The sequence below is a fragment of the Rhinolophus ferrumequinum genome, chromosome 4 (assembly GCF_004115265.2).
Source record: "Rhinolophus ferrumequinum isolate MPI-CBG mRhiFer1 chromosome 4, mRhiFer1_v1.p, whole genome shotgun sequence".
Taxonomy (NCBI): domain Eukaryota; kingdom Metazoa; phylum Chordata; class Mammalia; order Chiroptera; family Rhinolophidae; genus Rhinolophus; species Rhinolophus ferrumequinum.
This window is the reverse complement of record NC_046287.1, coordinates 42,925,998-42,945,576: the sequence shown is the minus strand read 5'-3', so window position 1 is coordinate 42,945,576 and position 19,579 is coordinate 42,925,998. Positions and strand designations below refer to the sequence as shown.

The window sequence follows — 19,579 nt, the reverse complement described above, 5'->3', positions numbered from 1 at the left end:
ATCATTATTAGGATGCCAAAGGCATCAGGACAGGAGTATTTCAATCAGCGAGACCTTGGTATTGGGTCAAATAAGACAATAAACTGAAAATTTATTATTTCCCTGTTAATTGGGCAAAACACAAAATTTGATTAATTAAATCATATTTCTCATTTCTATTTCTTTTTTTTTTTCTACTTTCAATTGCTTATCTACTTTCAGACAGGAACTGCAAAAATCACTGATGCAATAATGTCTATATCCAGGCCACACACCCAGCCTGCATTGTACACACGCTTTGCTCCAGTTTCATGAATCTCCTCCCCACAATGGAAACATTTTTTCCTGTTCCCCTAACTCCCACTTCAGTTTCTAAGGAAAACACTTAAAGGTTTCAGGACTACTGAAATTTGCAACTTTCCCTTTCAGGCCTTACTTGTTCAACAGCACAATGGAGGGTAAAACAAAGAAAAGGGAGGAAGGACAAGCAGTTCCCAAGCAAAGCCTGTTAAGGCCACAAAGCAGAGGCCTGTGGACTCCTGTTCCTTTCAATTCAATTTCCTAAGCCTAGGCAGAGCATCATCTGTTCATATATTTGTCCTTGCAAAACTCTTCCCAGGGTTTGGAAATATAAGTAAGTAAACTATTATTTTTCCCTTTCATTTATCCATTCATTCATTAACTCTCCAAACATTAATTGGGCACCGCCACACCCTGTGTTTGCCAAGCACTTGGGGCTAGACACTGGGGACTCAGAAATGACTAAGACGTTGCTTGCAAGGAGATCTCAGGACCCAGTGCTTTGGTAAAGTGAGAGAAATTCTAACCATCAAGTTAAGTAGATGTTCTGCCAATCTCCCTGGACCAGCACAATCCCAAAGACAGATAACTTTGTCTCAGTGACAGCATCCTGTCAGCAAGTCTCCCATTGCCACCTACTTCATTGAGAGCTTGGGTTAATTCATTTAAGAATGTCTGTAGAGCAATTGCAGTTCTTTAGCATTGTCATTCTGTGGCCCCAGGGTAACGATGGCCAATACCTAGTAGTCAGGAAGATGAGGGCTCCGGCGCCTTGGTTTAGTTCAATAATTCATTGTCACCGATAATTAACATGTGGGCCATCACAGCTTACTAACGTTCTAAGACAGAACACACACTCTTCCGTGGTTTAGGACTACTTTCGTGTCTTACACGGCTATACGATAATCATATTAAAGAATTCTAAATTCAGCACAAGGGAGTTCGTTCCTGCCTTCCTCAGTCTGCCTTTCTCTTTGCTCATTTGCATCCTGCTCATCTTTCCTGGCCCTGCTCAAGCCTCATATCCATCTTCTCTGACTTTTCCAGCCTCTAGGATGTACCACATCACTTACCGCACGCCCTCTTAATTTGCACCTGGAAGTCGTGGTTTCATCTACCCTTTACGTTCCTTTTCGCTAACTGGACCTGAGGCTTTGTGTCCCTCAGCCCCTCACACAAAATCCTGCCCACAGCAAATGTTTAGTGATGCTATGTGAAAGAAATGATCGTCCGACGAGACAAACGTATTTTAATGACTAAGGTTAATATTGCCTTTGATAAATATACCTTTTCTTCTCTCTTAAAAACTAATCTGATAGGAGTTTTGAATGTTTAAAATGTGTGAATAGAATAAAAAGATATATAGTCTTCTAATACATCCACCATTTGAAAATGATGGTTGGTAGGCAGAGAGAGACAGTCAATACACGCTTCTTCCCTACTGCTTCCAGAAACTGTATGTCACTAAGCAGTTTTTTTGTATAATTGCTCATTTCTTTAGTTATCAAGCTATTTAATTAACACATGTTTTTTGAGGGTTTGTTATGTGTAAGGAGCTTCTCTAGGAACGTTGACAACATAAAAAGGAAAATGCCCTCAAGTATGTGGGTGTAAGGTGGGTAGATTAGAGAAAAGCATTAACACACAATGTGATATATAGATGATGTATTTCAGAATTATACACTTGAAACCTATGTAGTTTTACTAACCATTGTCACCTCAATAAATTTTAATTAAAAAAAGAAAAAAGCATTAATTAGCAAGTCATGGAGGTAAGGAGTGGACAAAGAATATTTAGGAATGTACAGAGAGCAAAGTGGCCTAATTAGACCAGAAAGTTCATGTTGTGCATTTTTCACTAAACATTTGTTTAACAAATGAATAAATGGAAGGAGGGCATAAACTAGAACATGATGCAGAGGCCAAATTGTCATGGGCTCTGAAAGCAACTGTGAATTGCTGAAAGAGGAAAAGTGCTAATTTAGGAAGATTCATTCAGCAACACTGCTGAGGATGGACAAAATCGGCCAGGAGAGACATTAAGCAGCCTTGGTGAGAGACCAGTAGGGAAGAACCAAAAATGTGGGTGTGGGTGAGAAGCAATCTTTGACAGATTCAAGAAATATCATATACCCATCTGTCATTGTGGTCTCCCCCTTCCTCATTGTCAGCTTCCCCTAAACTACCTTTTTTGCCTCAGCATTTTTTTTTTTCTTCCCTTCTATCTATCTAATCCTTTCCTTTCAATTCTGCAACGGAAAACAGGCAGAGCTAATGTGCTCATCAAAATGGTGGAAAGAGGTGTACAAGTCGCCAGAATCACTCTGCCTGTGTGATTAAAAAAATATTCACTTCTTTTTCTATTGCTGAATAATATTCCATTGTGTGTGTATATATGTACACGAGGTCTGACAAGTAAGCTTGTGAACTTGCTGCAGCGATGTTGCTAACCTTTTTTGATATCAGAGGGATTATTCATTATGAATTTGTATCAACTGGACAAACACTTAACCAAGTTTCCTATTTGGAAGCCCTGAAAAAGCTGTGTGAAACAGTTAGGCGACCTGAACTTTTTGCCAACAGTTCATGGTTCTTGCATCACAACAATGCACCAGCTCACACAGCACTGTCTGTGAAGGAATTTTAGCCAGTCAACAAATAACTGTATTGGAACAGATCCCTACTCACCTGATCTGGCCCCCAATGACTTCTTTCTTTACCCCAAGATAGAGGAAATATTGAAAGAAAGACATTTGGATGACATTCAGGACATCAAGGGTAATACGATGACAGGTCTGATGGCCATTCCAGAAAAGAAAGAGTTCCAACATTGCTTTGAAGGGTGAACTAGGCGCTGGCGTCAGTGCATAGCTTCCCAAGGGGAGTACTTCGAAGGTGACTGTAGTGATATTCAGCAAAGACGTGTGTAAATTTTTCTAGGATAAGTTCATGAACTTAATTCACATCTTTATCCATTCATCTATCGGTGGACAGTTAGTTTGCTTCCCTATCTTGGCTATTGTAAATAATACTTCAATGAACATTGGGATGCATATATCTTTTCAAATTAGTATTTTCATTCTTTTGGCTACATAGCCAGAAGTGAAATTGCTGGGTCATACGGTAGTTCTATTTTTTATTTTTTGAGGAACCTCCAAACTGTTTTCCACAGTGGCTACACCAATTTGCAATCCCACTAATAATAAACAAGAGTTCCCTTTTCTCCACATCCTTGTCAATTGCGACAGCACAGATGGACCTAGAGGGTATTACACTAAATGAAATAAATCAGATAGAGAAAGACAAATACCATATGATTTTATTTATATGTAGAATCTAAAAAACAAACAAGCAAAACAAAACAGAAACAAATTCATAGATACAGGGAACAAAGTGATTGTTGCCAGAAGGGAGCAGGGATAGGGGATGGGTGAAAAAAGATGAAGGGGAGTTAGAGGCATTAACTTCCAGTTATGAAATAAATAAGTCATGGGGATGTAATGTACAGCATAGGGAATGTAGTCAATAATATCATAACTTTGTACAGTGACAAATGGTTACTAGATTTATCATGGGGATCACATCACAAGGTATATAAATGAAGAATTACTATGTTGTATACCTGAAAGTAATATAATATTGTATGTCAACTATACTTTAATAAAAAAAATCACTTTTATGAGGCTATAACTTGTCTAGCCAACGAGAACACATGTGAAAGAACCCACAAAATGCTAGGTTCACAAGGGAGGTTTAATAAACATATTCCCTCCACTACTAGCTTAACTCTTGTAAAATCAGGCAACAAAATTAATATCTCCACATTCCACACTACTATGTATTCATAAAAACCAGCTCAACTAGAAACTCCTCCAGCCAGCCTTCATTGATGCCCTTGGTGGAAGAGATTGCTGCCCCCCTGAAACCTGTGCCTCTTATGCTTTATTTTTTATTTTTTTTCAATTGACATACAATATTATATTAGTTTCAGGTGTACAACATAATGATTAGACATTTATATAACTTACACAGTGATCACCCCCAAAATCTAGTACTCATATGACATCACACATAGCTATTACAATAATATTGACTATATTTCCTACGCTGTACTTTACATCACCATGACTGTAGTAGTACGTCTTAATCCCTTGACCTTTTTCATCCTTCCCCCTAAACCTTCTCCCATCTGGCAATCATCTATTTGTTCTATGTATCTGTGAGTTTGTTTCTGTTTTGTTCGTTCATTTATTTTGTTCTTTAGATTCCACATATAAGTGAAATCAAATGGTATTTGTCTTTCTTGGTCTGACTTATTTCACTTAGTATATCACTCTCTATGTCCATCCATGTTGTTGCAAATGTCAAGATTTAATTCTTTTCTGGGGGTGAATAACATTCTGTTGTATATACGAAGATCTTGACAATTAAGTTTGCGAACTTGTTGCAACAATGTTACCAACATTTTTTATATCAGAGGTATTATTCATTATGAATTTGTACCAACTAGACAAACACTTAACCAAGCTTCCTATTTGGAAGTGCTGAAAAGGCTGTGTGAAAAAGTTAGACGAAAACGACCTGAACTTGTCGTCAACAATTCATGGCTCTTGCATCACGACAATGCACCAGCTCACACAGCACTGTCGGAGAGGGAGTTGTTAGCCAGTAAACAAATAACTGTATTGGAATATCCTCCCTACTCACCTGATCTGGCCCTCAATGACTTCTTTCTTTACCCCAAGATAAAGGAAATATTGAAAGGAAAACATTTGGATGACTTTCAGAACATCAAGGGTAATACGATGACCGTTCTGATGGCCATTCCAGAAAAAGAGTTCCAAAATTGCTTTGAAGGATGGACTAGGAGCTGGCATCGGTGCATAGCTTCCCAAGGGGCGTACTTCGAAGGTGACCATAGTGATATTCAGCAATGAGGCATGTGGCACTTTTTCTAGGATGAGTTCACGAACTCAATTGTCAGACCTCTTATGTACTCTTATGTTTTATCTGTATTTCAATGATCAGTGAATGTTTTATTCCTTGAAGAGGCTTTATGTCTTACTCATCCTTCGTACCCCAGAGCATATGATATATGACCTTATACATCATGGATATTCAGGCATTCAATATTTGTGGAATGAATAAATATATAAATTTTATCAGCCATTGTTTCAGGAATTCTGATGGTAATGTCCCCAGGAATTTGAACTGGTTGGTGCCTTAACCAACAGAAGTGGCCCAGGCTAAGGGTTTCTTTTTGCCTAGACCTTGTGAAATACACTGGAAATAATTTCTCCTCCTTCCTCTTTCCCTATAGACTTTGAAATGAGTTTTCCCTACATAATCCAGTCTTGCCAAAGCTCATCGTCTTCCAAAGAGACTGTGAGGGATCTTAAGATGTACGTGGGGAGCCTCTGAAGGAGATCTTTGGGCCTCACCATGAAGTATGCACAGACGACCAGTACATCTTCAACATAAGCTATTGTGTGTATTTCCAAAAAGTGAAACTTAGCTCCCTCTCTGCCCTGCCGTTCTGTGTGCTAGAATCATTTCCAAATGCTCAGAATGGAATTAATTTCCTGACTCTCTTTAGAGCTGTGCACTCATTATGGGCTACCCATTCTTCATTATCTCAATAGAGCATTATCTATACTATACTGTATCTGATGGGGGAATTGCGGCAGTTAGAGCTTAGCAATCAGACTGCCCTTTGACACACTGATGAAAAGGCCTTTTATCAAGCCTTGAAAACAAATTGAGGAATTTAAAAATGATGTTCTAAGCAAATGGGAAATTGGGAACTCTGATTGTTAAGTATCATAATAAATAACTTTAGAGGCCAACAATGGTATGTGTCAAAGCCATCGGTTCCAAGGATGTCCGGTATTGTGATGAGAAAATGGAGACACGCGCTGGTTGTTATCTTACCTCACACAGAAGCCATGCACCCCTCCTCCCGCACCATACACCCAGCTGCCACTACCTCCTCCTTCACAGTGACTTACAAAGCAGCCAGACCTTTTAGGCTAAGGGATTTTTATTTTACTTACTACCCAGAGATCTAGACTCTTTTCAGCTGGCCAGAAAGAGGGGAGAGGAATGCCCACAGCGGTTCCCTCGGGAGGAAAGAGGTCCCGTCGCCCTTTTCTTACCTGTGTCCCTGATAACATTAAAGGGAGAATCCTTTGGATGTAGCTGTCCTGGCTTTTTTTTTTTTTTTAAATCATCAATTTGCCCCCCTTTCTCCCGTTAGAAATGCAATACGTTTTCATTATAGAAAATATAAGCAATGCAGAACAGTAGAAAAAGGAAATAAATATTACCTATAATCACTTCACTCAGATATAATCAGTTAAACCTATATATTTTTCTTTTACAAATTTGACATTATAATGTACATTATATTTTAACCTGTATTTTAAACTCAAAAAATACAAGGTGAACAAATTTTTCCACTTCATTTAATATTCTTCCATAAAAGCATAATATTCTAATTATGGACGTACCATAATTTATGTGACCAAGCTCCCAATTTTGGACAAAGAGGCTGATTGTATTTAGAGGGGTATACTATAAACAAAGATCTGATGAACATCCGAGGCCATAAATAATTGTTCAGAGTATAAACTGCTAGTAGAATTTCTGAGTCAAGAGAACTGTCCTCATTCCATTTTCACAATGCCAAAATATAGCCAACCACAGTCAATGTAGGAGAGGACAGGGCCACTGCACGAGGCCAGACGTCATCAAGCACCAGGGGACAAGGCCACCTGGGAGCCAAGGCAGGGTTGTGAAACAGGCTTCTGTCTCTGCCCCCTCTTGGCTGAACCAGGAAGGTGCCCTGCCCAGAATATGAGCCAAACATGGACATTCCAGGACAGCCAGCTGGGGTTTGTGACACGGTGGCAAGGACACATTCTTCCAAAAGGATGTGTTTATTTTGCTCTTAATGAGCAACTGGAATGTCAAATTAGAGACTAGACTTTTGTGGACTCAAATCCTATTCATCAGCACGGCGGCTATATTAAAGCCAACATCTGGACCCGAAAGATGGAGGTCCCTCACCCGATTATATTCAGCTCTGGTCCTCAAACAAACAGCTTCTTGAGTCGCAGGTTTTCTTAAAACAATGTTTAGGTATCAGCTAACTTTCATTAAGGGAAATCATATACGGTACTAAACCAACCAACAAAAGGCATGAAATAAGAGGCTCCCAGACGATGCTGGTCTTTTCTCAGTGGCGATCAGTCCACCCCCCAATTCCCCAGAGGAATAGTTAGTATTTATCAATAAGATAACATTTTAAATCCTGTCATGTTGCTGCTTTATATTGATGTGAAACCTATGAGCCTCAAACTCACTAAAACGCCATGATTTTCGGGTGGTTTTCATATTTGCTTTCACTTTCCCCCAAGTGGCTGCTGCAAGAATAAATTTCAGGGAATGCGTGTTCCAGGGGCTTGTTTTTGCTATCTTGCTGAGTACAGTTCCTCCCAGTACATTTTCCAATGTGCCAGGGAGGGTCCTACTCTCATGCATTATTCAGAGACTTCCGTGATTATTTGGTTCAGAGGCGCCCTGCTTTGCATGGCCTCGCTGGGATTTGGGCATGAGGACATCACAAGGCGCTCTGCTCTGCAAAGCTGTGGCTTACGCATTTGGGCATTCAGCTGAAGCCTGGAGCCGCCCCAGAGTGAGATAAGGCCCAATTCAGTCTCACTTGCAGCTCTAATCCCAGCAGGGCAAGGCAGAACACCAGATAGTACACTCAGATTGTGTTATCAGTCCATTCGTGTTCAGCCGTGCTCTCTCTTTAGCTAATTTCTCAGGCGCTGCTTTTAGGGAATGTGAGAATTACAGGGGTAAAAGCAACCAGGTGTCTCCATTGCAATTGTTTTGCGTTAGCCAATTTGGAAAAGAAAAGAAGTAAATCGGGATATTTAAGAGCAAGGCATGTATTTAGATTTAGGTTTATATCTCACAGCTTTCATGCAGATTTTCTTAGAATATCAGAAGAACTGGCAAACAAAAACAAAAACAAAAAAACATCACTGTCCAGATTTTGCCATTTTCTTCATAAAGGATTATTTTGTGTTAGAATCTCCTAAGATTCTGTCTGCTTTCAGGACTGGGGAAATATTTTAGCATCTTTAACAAAATACCCAAGAGATCTCCACTTGATTCCATCCCTTGCCAGCTCTCAAAGAGAGTGCCTTGAAAGTTATCCCCCAGGCAATGATTACGCAACAAGCTAACTTAAAATATGGAAAGTTCCACGTGAAACTAAACTGATAGCAATAATAATAATGCCTAACATTGATTGTGTGTATCCTATGTCCGTGGACAGTTCTAGGAGCTATTAACTAATTTAGTCATCAAAACAACACTTTATGTAAGCTTTTAGATGATATCTGTAATTTTACAAACTGATGAACATTCGGACAGTCTCTTCCATCACCTTGTAAACATTAGGGTGTCTTAGAGATGCAGTCTGTGACTTAATGCTGCAGTGGTCCAGGGTTGCTTGCACTCACATCTCTAGAAGCAAAATGAACATCTCAGGGTAAGGGATTTGTGTTTACCTGTGAGTAGACAGCAGAAGATGAAAGTGAAGCAACATTTTGCAGGGTCAGGGGGACAGAGGGCATTCGGCTTCTCTCAACCTCAGGAGTGTATGGGTCCAGAGGGTCCTCTAGATATTTACAGTGTAGAAAATGTCCTAGAAACAATTTTCCTTAGCTCAGCACACCCACCAAACTGCCCAGCAAATTGACACTTGAGAAAAGGGCACTAGAGATGAAGGGGAATTACTACAGCTCCATTCGTTTTCACACTCCCAAGGAATCCAGAAACTAAAAGGTGTAGTAATCTCAGAACAACAACGGATGGTTAGAAATTGTGATGCAAGCAAATTCAGACAAAATCAAAGCTCATGCATGTCATAATTCACTTTGTGGCTTTAAAATAGGTCTCTTTTTAAACACGATACATGAAGACTCAGAAATGTGTTCAAAGGAGGTTACTGAATCCTGAAGTAGGCTGTTCCAATGCCATTCTTCAGGAAGAGAAGATTCAAGGAAAACAGAAGTCAAGCTCTTCTCACTTGGAAGGAGGAAGAGCACATAATTTCAAACGTGTTGGAAACTTTACTTAATATGCCGTGGAAAGAAAACGAGTTTGAAGTTAGATCTGAGTTTTAGTTTCAGGTCCATCTCCCATTTGGTGTGACTCGGTGAGCTTATATGACCTCCGGCAGCCTTAGCTCCTCATCTGAGTAGCCAGGGTACAAATGCTTACTTTATAGGGTTGTGGGATTTAGTGAATAAAATAGTGACTATAAAGCGTTCAGCAGTAACCGATGCACGGCAGGTGCTCAACATAATGGCACCTCCTCCTCTTCAGCAGCTTCCCTTCCTCCAGGCATATCAGAGCCTCAGAAACTACGCAAACACGGTGATATCTGAAATACTAAATAAGCTGTGCTAATAATTTAAAAAACAGCCGACAGTCCTTTTCTATTTGTGTAAAATACAAACACTTGCAGCTTGCAAAACACCCTTCTCACCCATTATTTCTTTGTACCCTCACTACAAGACTATATTAGAGGCAGAATTTTACCTATGAGACAACCCAAGCTCAGAGATATGATGTTCCCAATGTTAAACAACTAAAGACTAATGGAGGTGGGACTTTCCATTTTCTTCTTTAGCTCCTATACTCATTTATTTAAACTATACCAAATTTAAAATATTTGGTGATTATCTGTTTGATGCCAAACACTATGCTAGATTCTTGGGATGTAACGGTACATAAAAAACAGCCTTACCCCCAGAAGCTGACTATGCAGTCATCTTTTGACGACCTTACACTATCTTATTTTGCCTTAATATAATTAAAAGTTACAAAGAAAACATGACATTAGCACATTGTTCTAAGTTTGGAGATTTCCTTGATTTGTATATTAACTCATTTTCTCTTTGACATCCACTGAAAACGGGGACCCTAAAAGACTAGCCAGAAATGCCAGGATGTGGACACATTTTTAGTAATATTCAAAGTTATGGGGAAAAAAATCATTCTGAAATAATAAACACTTGTTTCTTCATAGGCAGGGTTGTGGACTTTAATCTGAAGCCATATGTCTGTGGCCTCTCCTGTAATGCCAGCTGTCACTGATAATCATTCATTACAGGATTGCAAAATGGTGATATTGTAATTTGACCATTTCTTCTTCATTCATAGCTGCTAGACTTCTATCAAGAGAAACTTCCTCTGGTCGACTATTTGATACTCCAAGGTATAGTTCACATAGGAAAGGTAGATGAATGCTGGACTCATTTTCTTTACTGGTTTTCAAAATAATAGGTTACTTTCCCAGAATCCTCCAAAGGGGTTTGTTATTGATATTATTTGTTTACTTTACATCATTATGAGCTCATGAATCTAAGCATATTTAATATGTTTCAATACATTGCAATCATTATCCTTATTGATGCTCAAATTATTTAATTTGGGGCCAGTAGGAGCTTATTCAAGATGGACACTAAATCCTTTTGATACAACCCTTCTAGCCATTTATGCATATTCTTAAAGGATCTTGCCTGTTGCAAAAGTACCATATTTCAAAAGACCAAAAAAGATGGTGCTAGAACTTGACATTTTCTACAGTTTCTAAAGAACAAAGAGGTTGCTGCCCAGTATCTGATGCTGGCCAGCCTTGGCTGAGCACCACAATCTTCTGTCTCACTCTGTACCAAGCCATGTAACGCTGTTTGTGCTAATTGCACCTGTGCAGTGAAGGGGACACGCACTGGACGCCATCTTTAAGTTTCATATGTACTATCTAGGCCCAAACACCAGCGGTTTTCTCTTTCATTTTTCTTTCTCTTCTTCTTAAGCTCACATACATGACGCTTTCCTTCATGCTAGGAACAACAGGCAGGGCTAGATGCCAATGTCACAGCACAAACCAACCTAGGAGAAACCAAATCACGCTAGAAGTAACACGGAGCCCTAATCAGGTTTTCTCCAAAATCCACTTATTCATGAGAATAGCCTGAATTCCTTCCTGAAGTCCAGCTTACCACATGGACACTCAGTGGGATCTTTCAGCAGCAGTGGGTTCCAAAGCATTGCTATAATTCTGTCTAACTAATAAAGAAATGGCAGAAATTTAGAAAAATATATGCATGATAATTTAAATCTCCCCGAAAAAAAATCAATTCGTTCTGTCTAAACTTTACCTTGAGCACTCCCTTCATCAATTCAAGTGTGGAGCACAGTGACCTTAACTTGCAAATATTTTTCTTCAGGCATGATTGAAGCATCAGAGAGGCAAAAGCTTTCAACATTCCTTTCTTAGAGATTTTTAAAACACTCAGATGAGGACACTTATTTTCCCCACTTTCCTCTGCTGTATGTAAATCTGAGAAAATAATCTTTAAGATGCTCAAAATAAATGTAGCTTGGGGCTGCTACAGGTGGCTTTTGTGCAATCAATACACAGATTAAAAATAAGGGGAGGCATCCCTTAAGAAACAGAATAATGCAACTGTAATTCCCTTTCTTTTAACTTCCCTAAATGTGTCCCCTCTGCATTTATTATTTCTCTAGGTGATAAGAATCTGAGTTTAATAATCAGAAAAAAAGGTAGCTTGTTCATTTAAAATCGACACCAGCTACCATCTCTGAGTCCGTGAAATAACATGACATATGCTGATGCTAATGTAAAATGAAAAACAATTCAAAACCCTAAAGCAAGCAAACAAATGTTACCAAACAGAGAGGGAAAAAAAAGAAGTTAAAAGCTTTTCATCAGTTTTCAGTTTGGATTTATTACAGCCACAAGGGGGCTCTCAAATCTTTCCAAACACTAGGTTTGGTGCTGAGAGCTGTTATTCTAGTAATTAATTTCCACAAATCAATATTACCTATTAATGTACATTACAGAGACAAGTTACAGACTTCTGACACTTTACACTCAAGTTAAAGAGAGAATTTCCTATAAAAATCTAGGGGCCCACAGTGATTGTAAGTCAAAACCAAAATGAGTTGCACCTGTGATTTTCTGTTTCTGCTCTAGCATAAAAAATCCCAACACTGCACATTTCATCAAAGGTTAAAACTGAATTTGACGCACTGTGTATATAATGGAATACATTGACCTCCGATGGATTTTAAAGGCTATCCGCCGCCTTCTGTCACATCATGCATATCCAAAACAACCATGGAGGCTGACACAGAAAAGAAAGTTAAAATGCAGTGACCCTCTCCTGGGGTAGTGGGAAGTTGCTAGAGCCATTAGTTCTGGAGGTTTTCAACTCACGCTGGGAGCTTGATGGCGTTGATGGTGTTTACAGCCACTTGGCAGGGAAGGGGGTATTTTAATTTTCTATTCAAGCCAGAAGATAGGGATACAATCTAGTGCAACAGTTGGGCAGATTAGGAGGTTTCAGCAAATAAAACAGACTGGAAATGCAGTGTTCTCTAAACTGTGGCAGAAGAGAGAATAGCACCTATCACCCCTACCACAGGGAAAATATGGGAACAGAACAACAGTGTTCCCAAAACATTCTGTCAGTGAAAATATCAAAATCGCCTTTGTACACATTCAGAAAGCACCTCTGAGTTGTTATATGAAATGGCTTATGGATGACTGCCTTTTCTCTAGTGATAAGTGTTCCCAAAGATAGATAAGGGTTGGTAACAGCTCTGCCATAGGGGCAGGAGTACTTCTATGGCATTTTGTGGATGTGGTCTTCTTCTGGACAGCTTGCTCTCCTAGAACTTGGAACAACAAGAAGCAGTGAAGGAGGAGGGAGACACCGACCAGAGCAGCACAATTGTCCTTCCTGATCAGAGTTTCCCCACATCATGCTTCACTCTCATTCGTTTTTTGAAATTAAGAATTATCATAGAGCAAATCCCTGGGTCAGGAAGACCAGTGTTCTGCTTCTGACTTGGGCACCCAGTAGGCATGGGTGAAAAAATGGACTTCTCTCTCATGAAATCCTACATTGCTTGACATCTGCCCTAAAAACAAGTTGATGTAAACTGTGTACATTTTTAGCTAACAGTTTTTAGAGCTAGTGCTTCCCCAAGCTTAATTCCCAGTTTAAAAAGCAGTAGCCCCTCTCGATTTGCCTTAATCATTTCCTTTTAGAATTTCAAAAAGTGCCTTCTAGGAGGAATCTTTTGTTATTTTTTTCTCAACTCTAATCCAGACTTCCATTTAAATCCTTCCTATTCATCACTTTGCTAGCTACTTTTGTGCTTACCCACATCTGTCCTAGAATACTTTCTCTCATTCATGTACCCTCGAAATGTTGACTTCTAGTGGGACCTTCCTGGTTAACATATTCCAGCCATGACCTGGGATTGAAGTTTAGTGTAGGGGTTCCGTGCTCAGACGAAGGCCTGCACCTGGGTCCTGACTCATATCCCTGCCTCTCCAGAAGAACAGCTAGACCTTGTGAAGGACAGGGATCAAGCATCAAGCAGGTAGAAATATCGAGATCCTTAACAGATCACAGCGCATTTTGTTTTTGGACAAAGCACATCTATTTGAGTTTAAGTATATATTTTTTGAAATATATTTTGATCTGTATGCTTAAAATAACTCAACCTGGTAAAGAGAAGAAATTTCTCACCTCTAAGCAGAAAGCACATGTTATAGACTACGTGTCCCCCCACAGTTCATATGTTGACACCCTAATCCCCAATGGGATGGTATTTGGAGATAGGCTCTTCGGGAGGTAATAGTATTAGTAGAAGTTGTGAGGGTGGGATTACATAATAGGGTTACAGGCGTACCTTGGAGAGATTGTGGGTTCAGTTCCATATCACCGAAATAAAGAGAGTCTTAATTTTTTTGCTGGTGGGGTGTTTTGCTTTCAATTTATAAAAAACACAACATCTGTGAAGCACAATAAAGTGAGGTGCAATAAAACGAGGTATGTTCAAAATGTTCTTATAAAAAGAAACCAGAGCTTACTCTCTCTGCTATGTGAGGACGCAAGAAGACAGCTGTCTGTAAACCAGATAGGAAGAAGGCCCTCACCAGTCACTGAATTTGCTGGTACCCTGATCTTGAACTTCCCAGCCTCCAGAACTGGGAGAGATAAATTCCTGTTGTTTAAGCCGCCCAGTGTATGGCATCTTGTTAAAACAGCATGAACTGACTATGACAGTAAATGCTGTTTTAGAAAAAATAAGGAACGCTTTCTCCACCATCCGCCACCACTCATAGAGCATCTGGTTACAGTGGTAGTTGACCGTACTAAAACTTGCTATCTAAAGAAATTAAATGACTAACCAATCTGCTGTAGTCGGGTGGGGTTGTGGGTGAGGCTGTGCAGAACTAGTCTTTCTCAATTTAGAATTCACCGGCGCAACTGCTAGTCTTTATTATTCAACACCAAACCCATTATTGATCGCCTACTGAGAGAGGTGTTATGGGTTGAATTGATGAGCCCTGAAGAAGATGTTGGAGTCCTCATCCCCAGTACCTGTGCATGGAATCTCATTTGGAAGTAGGCTGTTTGTGGTGAATCAATTTGAGTTCAGGTCACTAGAGTGGGCCCTAATCCAATATGACCAGTGTCCTTATAAAGAAGAGAAATTCGGACACAGAGATGATGTGAAAAGAGAAGACAACGAAGACACTAGGAGAAGATGGCCATCTACAAGCCAGGAAGTCTGAGGCCACCAGAAGCAAGGGGAGAGGCCCAGAACAGACTTTCCTGAACAACCTTAGGAAAGAACCACCCTTGTCGATACCTTGGTTTGGACTTCTAGACTCCAGAACTGTGAGAAAATAAATATTTGTTGTTTAAGCGCTTGGTTTGTGGTACTTTTTCTATAGCAGCCCTGGGAAAATAATACAAAGAAGACTTTCTTGAAGAAACAGATGAACATAATGGCAGAGAAAACCCATGCTAGCCTAGTTCTTACCTATAAATATGAATGGACCATTAAGGAATACTAAGCATTTAAAAAAAAAAAAATAAACAGAATAACTGCCTGGAAACAGATAATTTGAGAAACAAAAGATAGCTTTTGAAATATTATTATGACTATCCTGAGAAGTTAATGGATCTGTTAAACAAGAACAGATTAGTAGGAAAAAAAGTTCTTAGGACTAATTTACACTCATATATATATATATATATATATATATGCAGGCCCCCCAAAAAAATCAATAGATGGGACAAATGATAGGGTCCAGGAAACCTTCCAGATATGATGGGAAGGGGGAAGATGTGAAAAAAAATGAGAAATTAAATTAAGAGGCAAGGAAATGTATTCTATAGGTCTAATATCCACCTAGAAAAAATTCCCGATGAAGAAATACAAGAAACAAGAGAAGAAATAGTAAAAACAAAAATAATATCCCTTAAGGGTGGAAAACATGAATGTTCAAATTAAAAATACCTGTGAGTTTCAAGAGGTGTGAATAAAATTTTAGAACACCAAATATAAAGAGATCTAAAAAGCTTCCAGAGAGGAGAGACCTAAAAAGAGTTTAGATACATGGAATAAAGTCAAATTGCCAACAATTTTCTTATTAAAACTCTGAACATTAGAAACATTGTGTGGACGGAAAAGGGGTCACAGGTTAAACCTGACAAGCTCAGGAGCCTAAAACTAACCGCATAGGATGGCGTGAACATAAAAATTCCTAACTAAGGTGGGCCATGGCAGGAAGTCACATCTAGCCTGTAGCTTCCTTGACAAAGGTCAATCTTTACCTTAAGTAAGCCTGTCTGTTGTGTTTTTGCATCTAGGATAGCATTCCCTTGGAATGTCAGTAATCCCTTTTTCTGGACCAGAGCAGGAAACTACAGAATCCCTCATTATTATTCTTGTTCCCTGATTACCATCTCTATGTGCTGTAAAAAGTGAACTATTAACTATCCTGTACCCACCTATATGAAAAAAGTACTCCTCTCTCCAAATTATTTTTATCCAATCCCAGAGATTTCCCCACTTTGTTTTCCCTCACCCCCTTACTCTTCCACCAATGGCTTTCATGTAACTCTCCTCCTTTGACTCTATGTGTAAAATAAGCTGCAAACCTCCATTTTGCATAGCATTTTCTCAATCTGTTGAGATTTCGCTTCCCAGCAATTGTCATCAGTTTGGCTCAAATAGACTCTTAGCTTTCTCTTAGGCTGGATGTTTTTTCGTCGACAATTGGATCAATGATAACAAACTTCCAAGGGAAAATAATTCTAAACATTGAATTTTCTACCTAGTCAAATTATCAATCAAACGTATGCATAAACTAAAATAAAATATTGACATGCTCAGAAAATTTACCTCCTCTACATTCTCTGTGGAAAAAGAAAATTGTATTTGAGAAAGTATCCCAACATAAGTAAAAAAGAATCCATGAAAATGAGGTGGGATCTAAGGCACTGGTATTAACAATCTGTAAGGGAAAGATTTATAAGGATGAAAACATAGATATCTCCAAGAACATATGTGAGAGAAAGTGGTTCCCTTTCAACAAACACCAGGATTCAAAGATTGAATATTTTAGATAACAACGATAAAAGAGGCATAGAATTCTTCTTTCCATAAGATAAAAGACAATTAGCAATTCCAAGAAAAACAAAAAGATGAAAGAGAAAGTCACAACCAGAGGTGAAGCAAACTAAAATGGCAATATTTTAAGGACTGGATAGAATGTATGAAAGGAGAATCCTTTTCACTTTGGTATAGATTGGAAGAACCGGTGTACATTTCCTTTTTTTCTGGTCCAATCACACCATTTGTGAATATTTACCTGGTCATATTTTGCATGTTGCTTATTGGCTTTTTAATTTTTCATTTTTAGAATCATCCTATAGAACAAGTTCAGAAGCCTATGTTACACTGAAGACCAGAATGCAAATGTGCACAAAAGGCTTTCCGAATGAAAAGAAAGCCAACAGATGTTGAGGGTGGAGTGAATTCAGGAGGATACAGAAGGACTAAATGTGCATTAATGTCCTCATTTTCCATAGTGGAAAGTCAAGACGTCTCTGGGTGACTGAGAAGGAAACAAAGCTTTTATTCATTAAGTACAAATATTTGTTGAGCCTCTACATAACAGAGGCAGAACTAAAAGCAGTACACCAGTAAAGAGGTTGTGGTCCAGGGGTCTTCTTCCTAAATGGACAGTGACAATATCAGTAACAGAGCACGAGGATGGGATACATCCTTCCCAAGAAGGAGAGATGCATGATGACACCTTTTACCATCCTGGCTTTCAGTCCAAATCACATCATGTGGGGCAGATTCTCCTAAAGGTGGGTATAGAGTTCACACTATACCCCTTTTCTATGTCTTTTACATTTTCTTTCCCATTTTTGCGTTTATTTCTTTTTGTCAGATCCTAGGATAGCTGTAGGGTAGGTAAACCTGCAGATATGCCACTATCTATCTGGGAGTAAATTGCAAAATTTATCTTGATACCCAACCAGCATCAGAAGCAAGAGCTTAATATATCGTTCCTTTGCCAGGCCAGAAGTAAGATTAGAGGGCAGGCAGAGTTGATCTCACAGGCACTGCAATCAGAGAAGAGGAACAGAAGGAAGTAGGCCCTGTGATTGCCTGAGTCCTAAGAAAGGAATGATAGGGAGCTGATAACCCTATACCAGATTCCTTCAGGCTCAAATCTGCAGGAGTTGCTGAAAACATGAAACCTGTCAGCAAATCCTAAATCAGATATCAAAGATATGTCACCACTGTCCAACAGCCATACTTAAGAGGTAGGGGTGTGTGTGTGTGTGTGTGTGTGTGTGTGTGTGTGTATGTGTTCACTTTAAAATACAAAGCTAATTCCGCATATTCAGGAGGAAAGATACTACTGTGATACTCTGATTTATAATAAGAAATTTGATCTTCTCTAGTTCCTGACACAGAGCTCCTAAAACCCTTGGAATTTCCTAAGTGATGAGAGCATAAAGTTGTCTTTTGTTATGTTAATGAGGCAAATTTTGGGAAACCCCTAGGTAACAAAAGGATGGGAGCTGTTTGCCAGGAGACCCAACCTTGTGATTAGAAGGTTGAACTTTTAGTCCCACCTATTGACCCCCCAGCCCTACTTTCTGCGGAGAAGAGAGGGACTAGGGACATGAGATTGAGTTCAATCTCCAATGGCCTCTGATTTAACCAATGATGTGTATATAATCAAGTCTCCATGAAAAGCCAAAATGATGGAGTTTGGAGAGCTTCCGGGTTTGTGAACAAGTGGAGATGTGGGGAGAGTGGCACACTCAGAGAGCAGGGAAGTTCCATGCCCTTTTCCCATACCTTGTCCTGTGCATCTCTGCCCTCTGGTTACTCCTGAGCTATATCCTTTTCTTATAGACCAGTAATCTAATAAGTAAAATGCTTCTTTGAATTTTGAGAGCAGTTCTAGCAAATAAATGGAGCCCAAGGAGGGGGTTGTCAGAAGCTACTATCTGTCTAGCTTGTTTGTTAGGAGCCCAGATGACTAGGTGAGCTTACAGTTGGCATCTGAAGTGCGGTGGGGAGAAGCACTCTTGTAGGACTAAGCCTTTAATCTGTAGGATCTGATGCCATCTCTAGGTAGACAGTGTCACAGTTGAGTTGAACTGTAGGACACCCAACTGTATGGGAGAATTGCTTGCCGGTGCGGGAAAACCCCCAGCCCTTGGGACTGGAATTAGAAGTATATTATGATTGATTGACAATTTTATAATGATCAGAGCTTTGCCTAATAGAATAAGCAACATCTCAAAGCTTGAAGGATAAAAAGCAGGCAAACTCCTGTGTGATCCTCACTGCCCTCATGTGCTAGTGAGGAGGAAAATAATGTGGAAAGGTTATTTTAAGAGTGAACTTGAGAATTCTCGGGAGGAGAACTGTTTTTACTTAGTGGCATCTCTACATTGGTATGTGTTTTTATATACAAGAGACTCTATGCTTAGCATGGAGGAGCTGGGGCCACATAAAGCAAGGACTCAGATACTTTCTAGAAGAAACTACCTTGAACTTAGGGGAAGTAGGAAAGAAAGAGAAGTTTCCAGAAAGAGAAAGGGCGTGATGGGTGAAGCATCACAGTGGAGACATATGAAGAAATACTGGCCAGCAAGAAGTTTCTGGTGGCAGAGTGGTTGACAAATTTCAAGAACAGACATGACTAATATTAACTTAAATTCTGCGTGAATCTGTCACAGAAGTCCTCTTTGCAACCCCAAACCAGCAATCAAGTCTGCTATACAAACATCTGGTGCAGGTGGTGGAGCGGGGCAATCAAGGAGAGGAGGCTGAGTTCTGTAGCTGG

General features: G+C 39.5%; 1 protein-coding gene across 1 annotated transcript in view; it reads right to left on the bottom strand.

Annotated features, from left to right (window-relative positions):
- Window positions 1-19,579, bottom strand: part of HS6ST3 (heparan sulfate 6-O-sulfotransferase 3) — a 619,320-nt gene that overhangs the window by 9,223 nt on the left and 590,518 nt on the right. The gene's annotated exons all lie outside the window — the stretch shown is intronic.